General features: G+C 36.9%; 1 pseudogene; it reads left to right on the top strand.

Moving 5' to 3' along the window:
* The window catches only part of LOC103729564, a 13,130-nt pseudogene extending 3,213 nt beyond the window's left edge, over positions 1–9,917 (top strand).
* The last annotated feature ends 389 nt before the right edge of the window (positions 9,918–10,306 follow it).

The following is a 10,306-nucleotide window of genomic DNA, read 5'->3' as shown; positions in this document are numbered from 1 at the left end:
GCAGTGTTAGGTCATTTATTTGGGCTCTTTCCAATTTTTTAATGTAAGCACAAAGAGCTATAAACTTCCCTCTTAGGACTGCTTTCAATGTGTCTCAGAGGTTGTGTTGTGTTGTATTGTCCTTTTCATTGAATTCCAGGAATTCTTTTATTTCTTTCTTAATATCTCCTTTGACCCACTCAATGTTTAGGAGTATGTTGTTTAATCTCTACGAGTTCATCTAGTGACTAGGGCTTCGTCCAGTGTTGATTTTGAGCTTTATTGCTTTGTGGTCCAATAGAATGCATGGAATTATTTCAATATTTGTTTATTTGTTGAGGTTTGTTTTTTGGCCCAGTATGTGGTCAATTTTTGGAAAAGTTCCATGTGGTGCTGAGTAGAAAGTTTATTCTTTGGCTTTTGGATGGAATAATTGAAAGATTGTCTGTTAGGTCCATTTGATGTATGGTATCATTTAATTCAGACATCTCTCTGTTTACTCTTTGTCCAATTGACCTGTCTAATGGAGACAGTGGGGTATTGAAGTCCCCTACTATTACTGAGTTGGTATTAATCTATGTCTTAAAATCCTGTAGTGTTGTTTTTATGAATTTGGGTGCACCAGAATTTGGTGCATATATGTTAAGGATTGTAATATCTTTTTGGTTATCTAATCCTTTGATCCAAATGAAGTGACCCTCCTTATCTCTTCTGATTAGTTTTATTTGAAGTCTATTTTGTCAGATATTAGAATTGCAACCCCTGCTTGTTTCTTAGTGCTGTTTGCCTAGAATATTCTTATCCATCCTTTTACCTTAAGGTAGTGCCTCTCCTTGAAGGTGTGATGGATTTCTTGCAGACAGGAAAGAGATGGATTTGTTTCTTAATCTATTCTCTTCCCCTGTGTAGATTGACTGGGGTGTTCAGTCCATTGATATTTAAGGTTATTATTGAAGGGTGTGTATTGCTTCTATCATTTTGATTGCTGTTTGTGTTCTCTGTGTAATTTTTGTTTCTTAGATTATATCTTTATTTTCTGTCATTGCCCCAAGGTTTAGTTGTTTCTCTCTCTGCTCTCTGTATTGCTTCAAGTATTCTTTGAAGGCCTGTATTCTTTTTTAAAAAAAATATTTATTTAATAACCACATACTTAGAAGAAGCATTTCATTACAACAGCATCGATATATTCAATGACAATTTCCAGAGCTAAGATGCATCTCTTTCAAAATTGGCTGTAAATTTTTAGGTTTACACCTGAATTAATGCAGTTATTCAATATTGTACTCAGGGTAAACCCTGTAAGACATAAAATTAAGTGATGTTTTAACCTTTAAAAAATATTTCCATTTCATTGTTAAAATACACAGTTTCATACAGAAAAATTCATTTTTAAAGCAATTAACATGAAGACGTTTGCACATGCATTTCTAATCTCTATATATCTGGTTGTTAATAGTCACAGTTGATTACATTCTGAGATACTTGACATCTGAGCATGTATATAAAGTCATCAGGTAGATGTCAATGGTAATGTTTTTCACATTTCCTAATTATTAAGGAGCAAATTTTTATGTTTTGAAGAATTATTATTTTTTAATTTAAAAAAATTTTAATAACCACATGATTGTAAGAAGTTTTTCACCACAGCTTTAACATATTCAGTAACACACTCCAGAGCAGGGATACATCTCTTTCAAAAGTGGCTGTAAATTTTTAGGTTCACAGTTGAATTAATACAGTTATATGGTATTGAATTGAATGTAAACCCTGTAAGATATAAAATTGAATGAGTCTTTACCCTTTAAAGAAAATCTCAATTTCATTTTAAAATATGCTGTTTCCTACATTTTTAATGCTACTGACACTTAGATGTTTGCACATTTGTCTTTAATATCTATCTGATGATTACTAGTCACAGTCCGTTACACTCGGATCCTTAGTACCTGAGTGTGGATATAAAGTCATCAGATAGATTTCACTGGTAATGTTTATCACCACTACTATTTAACATGAAGTAAACTTTTGTGCTTCCTCCTCAAATATGTCTTCTTGTAAAATTTGTTGATATTTCTGTATGTGTATTATACAGAACATTCCACACAATATTATTCATCTATATATCCATTTTCCAAATTGCACCCTCTCAGACCTCCCTCCTTCCACATACTGGAGCCCACATACTCTGTTATCCCTGTTACTGTCTTCTGTGTTGTTGATACCCAGCCATTATCCAGTGCTTGTCTGTCTGCTGAATCCAGTCAGCCTATCTAGAGATCCTTGTTTTAGGACAATCAGCTGTTCCTCATCTAGCAGCAATCAGTTGTCAATATTCCTTTAGATAAGATTGGGGTCTGCTGTTCATTTTCCAATTCTATGCTGGGTTACTTTCTGGGAGTCCCTTGTGCTACATTGGCCAATAACTCAAAGGAAGGTATCACCTGTCTGGCATTGTTTCTTGTTATTTAGCCTTAAGCTATACATATGGACTCTTAAAAATTGTATTGACCTCATTAATCTTTGATTATACTTTCCTTTTGGGTATTTAAGACCATACAGTTGGCCCAGATAAAACAATTTATTTTTATTCTTAAGGTTGTTTGAGGATCTGTTCCTCAGGAGTAACACGGATTTGGGAGGAACCCCTGGCTCCTTTCTTTTACCAGTTCCATCTCTGTGAAGATAAGTCAAAGGTCCTGCTCAACCATGGCTGACTTCCATGGCTGAAGAAAATGTTTCCTCTGTGTTGACCCTCCTCTTTTTAGACTGGACACTGGTTCAAGTCCATCTGGTGAGGTTTCCATGGCCCCCTTGCTCAGGAGGACAGGTGACTCACCATAGTTACTTATTTGACCTAGGAGGGCAAGAAGTAAAAACTGTCCTTTATGTCCCCCTGACTAAATTAGTATAGGCCTCAAAGTATGGCTGTTAAACATCCAAGCAGATTAGTTCCACCAGTCTGGTACTTTTAATTACCGTATGCCATGTAGATAGAGCTTGGGCAAAGACAAAATGCTCTCAGATAAACCTTGCCTAGGCATATATTACATTCTTTGATCTAGCTTTATGTATAATTTGTCAGTAGGTTGTTGGTATAATATGGTTCCCTCTGGTTTTCTAAAAATAGCTAGGCATTGTTTATCTCTCACATTGTCTAACCCTTCTACCATGGTTTCCCGATTTAAGGTGCCCTCGTTTTTTCCATTTCTCCAAAGGACTATATTCTTTCTGGCTATTCATGTCATCGAAGATTTTTCTTTCCCCCTCAACTATAATAAACATTTTTGCTGGGTATAGTATTCTGGGTTGACATCTATTGTCATGTAGAACCGGAAATACCTTGATCCAGGCTCTTCTGGCTTTCATAGTTTGCAATGATAAGTCAGCTGTAATTGTGATGGGCTTTCCTTTGTATGTGACTTGTTGTTTTCTTTCACTGCTTTCAGTATTCTCTCTTTGTTCTGTTCATTTAGTGTTTTTACTATGATATGTCGTGGGGAGTTTCTTTTCTGATCCTGTCTATTTGGTGTTCTATGTGCTTCCTGTATTTGTATGGGGATGTCTTTCCTTAATTTTGGGAAATTCTCTTCTACAATCCTGTTTAAGATCTGGTCAACACCATTAACCTGAAATTCTTCTCCTTCCTCTATTCCTATGATCAGTAGATTTGGTCTTTTCATGGTGTCCCACATTTCTTGCATATTCTATTCCTGTTTTTTTTTAAATTTTTCCATAATCTTTTTCTGAGTGGTCCAATTCTTCAACTTTATCTTCCAGTGTTGATATTCTATTTTCCATTTCATTCATTCTAGAGGTGAGGCTTTCCTCTGTTGTTCAAGTTGGCTTATTGAATTTTGTACTTCCTTCATCATTTCTGCCTGAGTTTTTTTCATTGTTTCTCTTTTGTGAATTCATTTAGAAGTTTATCCGTATCTTTTTTTAGCTCTTTGATTTGCTTGCTCCTGTGTTCTTTAAATTCTTTGAATTCCTTGATCATGTTTTGATTGTTCTTTTTAATTCAGTATCCTGGGTTATCTCTAGGGGGTTCTCCTTGTAGAACTCTTCTACAGGATTGGTGGGCTTTGCCAGGGACATAGTGTTTGGCTTTCCAATTTATTATTTTTCCATTGTGGTTTTGGCATATGAATTTTTTTTGTTGTTTATGATTCTGATATGAAAATTAAGTTGACATATGCTTCTGTTTGTATTATCCAGGTGCCTAGATCCTTTCTTTGTTGGTTATGTAAAGCTGGTTGGTACAGGGTTCAGGGTCTCTCAGATTTATTTTGGAGGGAACTGATGGCTTCAGATCAGCTATTCAGGAGTACCCACAGAAGCCCAATTCAGGTTCCAGTCAGGCACTCTCAGGCTTCATTCACCACCTAGATGCAGGGTCCAGGCTCTCTCAGGCAGTCCTGTGTGTTGTCAACCCTATGCCAGAGGGAGGCCAGAGATGGGCCAGAACTCAGCACTCTCTGGTGGTCTGCTGAGACTCCAGCCTTAGCCTATCAAAGCCAGATCTGCCCTGGGGCCTTGGGAAGGGGGCCTCACAAAATCCCAGGTAGGGGGACGGTATGGTGCAGGGAAGTTCACCACTTCAGAGAGGCAGGAAAGGGGGGGCTGTCAGGCTGTCTGTCCCCTGGGTTCTCAGGCCTTCTGGTAGTTGGAGGCCAGAGGGAGGCCAGAACACCCGCACTCTCTGGCAGTCTGCTGAGTTCTGAGCAGCTACCCCAATGGAGGAGGTCTGAACCAACACTCTCAGGGTGTCTGGAGAGATGGCTTAGCAGTTAAGAACACTGGTTGTTCTTACAGAAGACCTGGGCTCGAATCCCAGAACCCACATGGCAGCTAACAACTGTCCGTAACTCCAGTCCCAGGGTATCCGACAGCTTCTTCTGATCTCCACATGCACTGCATGACATGGGTGCCCTTACCTACATGCAGGCAATACATGCATAACATAAAATAAATAAATAAATAAATAAATATTTCTTAACGTTTTATTTTGACTGTTAGAGTTTCTCTGCTGCTTGGTGGCATCATAGGCAATTGTATTTTTGTTTCTCTTTATTCATTTAGTGTAATTAAATGCATTGATTGTTTTGTATTTTAAAGGCATTGTGATGGTTAATTTTGAATATCAGCTTCCTTGGTTTGCAACAGTACTAGAAGATTAGTAAAACATTTCTGGGTGTCATCTGTGAGTACATTTCTATGGAGTAGTAACTAAGCAGGGAAAATGATAGTATTCCATAGGCTAGAAGTCTGGACAGAATAAAAAGTCCAAAGGAAAAGTCAGCCATAGGTATTATCTTTTTCTTCATTCCCATAATTTGAGTACTTTTACTCTGTGGTGACCAACTCACCATAATGGATTGAACCTGTACACATTGTACACCAAGACAAATCTTCTCTTGGAACTGGAGTTATAGGAGTGCTGGGAACTAGTCTTCTGTAAGCAGCAAGTGCTTTACTGCTGAGCCATCTTTCCAGCTCTTCCTTTGATTTTCTTAAGACACTTTATTTTAATTTTATTTTTTGATGTTATAGACGGAACCCAGGACATACTACACAAGTGCTCCACCACATCTTTAGCCCCAAGACACATTTTTACTTAATCATGTGGCTTAAATGCTTGAATTAGTATTTATTCAGAAGGAACGTCAATGGAACTGAGAAATCTAGCAAGTCAATGTGTGATAAGGCTTCTTTAAGTCTACCATTGTTTTGATGAACAGGAGGAAAATCTTGGTGTAATTTGGAATAGAAAGAAATGAGGGAATCACAAAAATGGGTTCATTTGAGAATGTTATAATGATTGATTTCTGATCTTTAAATTTCCTCTCATAATTCAAACTTATTTTGAGTCTGTTATATATCCTTGAATTTTTAAGAAACTTACCCATATTTAAGCTATATTTACAGAGTTCCATTATTTACAACAAAGATTCTGAAATAATACAATCAATAAGAGCAAGTAGGGATAATTCTATTTCCTCTTATAATGTATTTTCCCAGTATCGCACATCCATCAATTTGCCCATGCCTTAGTCTTCCAGAACTCCCCATACAGAATGTATCATTCTCTTGATATCATTTGTTTCATTAAGTTTTTACCCTTTTTGTATTAGCTAAACAGATTTATAAATACTTAGAAGTGCAAAAATCAGAAGAATATTTATAATCTTATTTAATCTTATCTTGTTTAAGACAATCACTTCTCATATTGCCAGATACACTTATCCTCAGATCAATGTATAAGATTCTAGAACATTTTTATTTTTTAATTTTTTAAATTTAATAACCATATGATTAGAAGAAGCATTTCATTATGGTTTCAACATATTCAGTAACACATTCCAGAGCAAGGATACATCTCTTTCAAAAGGGGCTGTAAATTTTTAGGATCACAGTTGAATTAATACAGTTATACAATATTGAACTCAGTATAAACCCTGTAAGACATAAAATTGAATGAGTTTTTACCCTTTAAAGAAGACCTCCATTTCATTATAAAATATACTGTTTCCTATATTTTTAATGCTACTAACACTTAGATGTTTGCACATGTGTCTTTAATCTCTATGTATCTGATTATTAATAGTCACAGTCAGTTACACTCGGATCCTTAGTACCTGAGTATGGATATAAAGTCATCAGGTAGATTTCACTGGCAATGTTTACCACCTCTACTATTTAACATGAAGTAAATTTTTGTGCTCCTCCTCAAATAATTCTTTTAAAAAATTTATTGATTTTTGTGTGTGTATATCATACAGAACATCCCACACAAACTTATTCATCTATCCACCCACTTCCCAAATGGCACCCTCCCATAGCCTCTCCCCTCCCACACACTAGAGCCCACATACTCTGTCATCCCTATTACTGTCACCTGTGTTGTTGGCACCCCCAGGCATTCTCCAGTTCTTGTCCGTCTGCTGAATCTAGTCAGCCTATCTAGAGATCCTTGTTTTAGGAAGATCAGCTGTTCCTCATCTAGCAGCAATCAGTTGTCAATATTCCTTTAGATAAGATTGGGGTCTGCTGTTCATTTTCCCAGTTTTATGCTGGGTTACATTTTTTATTTCTTTACATGTGATGTGTACTTGTTACTTTTCTGTTGCTGTGATAAAACACCGTGATCAAGGGAACTTATAAAAGGAAGTGTTTGTTTGAGCTTATGGTTCCAGGGCTTAGAGTCCATAATAGCAGGGAAGGGATGATGGTGGATGTGGCCAAAGCAGAAAGTCGGGGGATCACATCTTCAAGCAGGCACAGGAAGCAAAGGGAGACTGGAAATCTGACAAGGCTTAAGAGCTTTGTTATGTGGGTATGCTTCATTCTAGTCATCTAGTCCTCTAATGGTGCTCAGTTACTTATTTCCAACATCACTGCTGCCTCAAATGATGTTTAGATTGATTACTTTCCCTAACTTAATCTGTCTGCCATTCTTCTGCCAGGAGGCAGTTGTCATTGCTAATCTGGGTTCTGCCTACCTACCTGGATAGTCATCTTCCTAATCATCTTCTGCGAGATCCTCTCTGTATGTATCTCCTTACCATGGTATATGCTATTAGTGCTCACATTTTGCAAAGAGACCAAGAGAGAATATCAAATACAATATAAGAAAACTTCAGTCTTTCTCAAGTCAGGTAATATGTACAAGATGACACAAATAAAACAGCCTTTACTTCTTATGGTTTCTAGCTTTTCCTGCCCAATCAGTGGCTGTTAAAATCACTTGACCCCAACATGCTTCATTTTAAAGAGATCTGGATACTTGCTACTTATATTTCTGTCTTTCATTATTTTGGTTTACAGAAAAAGATATTTTTGTTTTCCTTAACATTTGTTTTTGATATTATTGGTGAATCCAACTCAAGAGGGAGAATGCAGCCAGGCATTGTTTGAACAACAATTGGTTTTCATATTTGTTCAATAAAAAATGTGTGTATATTTAAATGACTATCTATAGTTAATTCAATATGGAAAAAAATCAATGTGGATCAGAATCACAGGGACTTTATTTATAATTGTGTTTACATTATTGTAGTCTTATTATTTTTCACCATTGGATTTATGCCTGTGGTTTCTATGTTGGACACCCACCCCAAGGTGGTTTAAGATTGCATATCTAAACACACATGCTGAATCCTTGAATCATTTAAATGTGATAAAAATCCATTTCACCTATGTTATTCCTAGCTGAATGTCACTTCTGAAGTATACCAGCCTCAAAAGAAATTAAAAGATAAGTAACATGATTACAATCAGATTAGCTTGCCTAGGCAGACAAACAAGATTGCAGAGTTGTGAGAGTTAAGATACTCACTTCCTAGTGAGACTTGTTTAAATCACATTAAATAAAAATGACTTACTGATATGTGTTCTATATAACAAAGTAGGAGAGTGGAAACTCCACCCTTGTAGCTGATTGTGAGTCAGGAAAACTGTTATCTTCTGACTTTTCAAGAATTACTGCTTGTCAGGAAACTTTACATAGTTTTTTAGAAAAAAAAAAGAATCATTCTCCAAGACTTCCTGGTTGCTCAAACTAAAATAAGTATTTCTTTGACTAATAGAATTCAGGAAAGTCAAGAGAAGGAAGAGGGGGTGGGAATCTTGGCTCTCAACTTTTTCTACATTATGAACAGGATAATGAATAATATTAGAAAGAAAAACATGGTGAGTCACATCTCTCCAGAAGAGAGGAACATATATGAGTGAATTAACGCAAATAAGAAAAATGACTGGATTCAGTTTCATTAACAGGCTATCTACTGTGAGAATCAAAGTTTCTACTGCTATTAATCTTATTTAAAAACACATTTAAAAAAATAGTTTAGCTCAGAAGGAAAAAAAGAAAAAAAGAAAGAGAAAGAAAGAAAATAGAAGGAAGAAAGAAAGGAGAAAAAGATAGATTATTTAGGCAAATTTGAGACACAATTGGGTAATGTTTATTCAAGGAAGTGTATTAATGTCATCTTAAACTATTTTCCTTTCAGTCCGTAATTATTAGAGATTAAAAAACCTAAACAAGAAGGCTACAGGGCATTGCTGTTTCCAAGCAGTTTCTTTCGAAATGGTACCTAGTTGGAAGTTTGTGAAGTGAAAAAGAGCCGAAGCTCTTAAGGACAACAGCATGATTTCTGGTTTGCTAACAAGATTGCTACAACCACCGGTGGTGGATTACAACCTCATGAGACGGCCTTTGAGGACGAGGAATAGGTTAGGGACAGTACAGCCTTGAAAAAGCATCAAATTGGGACAGGAAGGAAGAGGAGAGTCCATAGACTTATTACGGTGTTAGAAGGGGCCAGTCTGGAGACAGTCAAGGTAGGGAAGACATGTGAGTTATGCAACTGCCATAGGCACAAGTCTATGTTGTTGAAGAATGGATGGGCCATGGGAAATGAGACTGGAGGTAGCTCATCTGTGTTTACTGGTGTTGACATACAGTTGGCAGAACCGAGTTGGCTTGCTATAGGTTTATATCTGCACACAGAAGAATGTCTTGTTTGAAATAAATAACCAGACTCAAATTTCCAGAACTTTTGACCACTTTCGTTGCCTCATGGTTCATCATTCACACAAACTCAGTGTTGGAGTGCCTGATGGCCCCAGGAAACTTTGAAAAGTAAGCAAGAAACCAGTGTTTTATCACTTCTCAGTTGAGTATATGAACATTTTTGACATTTCCTTTTCCATCCAGGTGCCAGTAATGTGAGAGAGTTGGTGCTCAGCAGTGACACTGTTGTTTTGATGGTGAAAGCCTTTGTCCATGGCAGTGCCCCTGCAGACTACACAGAGAAGACATTATCCATCAGAAACTATTCCCTTATGATGCCCTCACTTCTGCCCAAATTGCCACAGCCTTTGAAGAAGTATGGGGGTGGGATAGGGACTCGGCAATGGCAGGGCTTGGCTCTGAAACATGAACTTCTGGCATTATTCCCATTCTCTCTGTTCTGAGACAACTGCTGGAAGATAAACTTCCTATACCAAGAGTGTGGAGTCTGTGAAACCAATTCTGTACATTTATTCTTTGTTCTCTAATTTTTAAAAAGAATTTATTTATTATTTTTATTTTATGTGTATGAGTGTATTCCCTGCATGTATGAGAGTGCACCTATCTCATGCAATGCCATGGAGGTGAGAAGAGGGCTTTGGATTCCCCTGGAACTGGAGTTAAGGATGGTTCGTAGCCTCCATGTGGGTGCTGGGAATCAAACCTGGGTCCTCTCCAAGAGCAGTCAGTGCTGTGAACTGCTGAGCCGTAGCTCCAGTCCCTATTTTTTTTTTTTTTTTTTGCAAAATAAATAAATTA

Source organism: Nannospalax galili, unplaced genomic scaffold (assembly GCF_000622305.1).
Source record: "Nannospalax galili isolate Female #2095 unplaced genomic scaffold, S.galili_v1.0 scaffold292, whole genome shotgun sequence".
Taxonomy (NCBI): domain Eukaryota; kingdom Metazoa; phylum Chordata; class Mammalia; order Rodentia; family Spalacidae; genus Nannospalax; species Nannospalax galili.
This window is presented reverse-complemented; position numbering and strand designations above follow the sequence as displayed.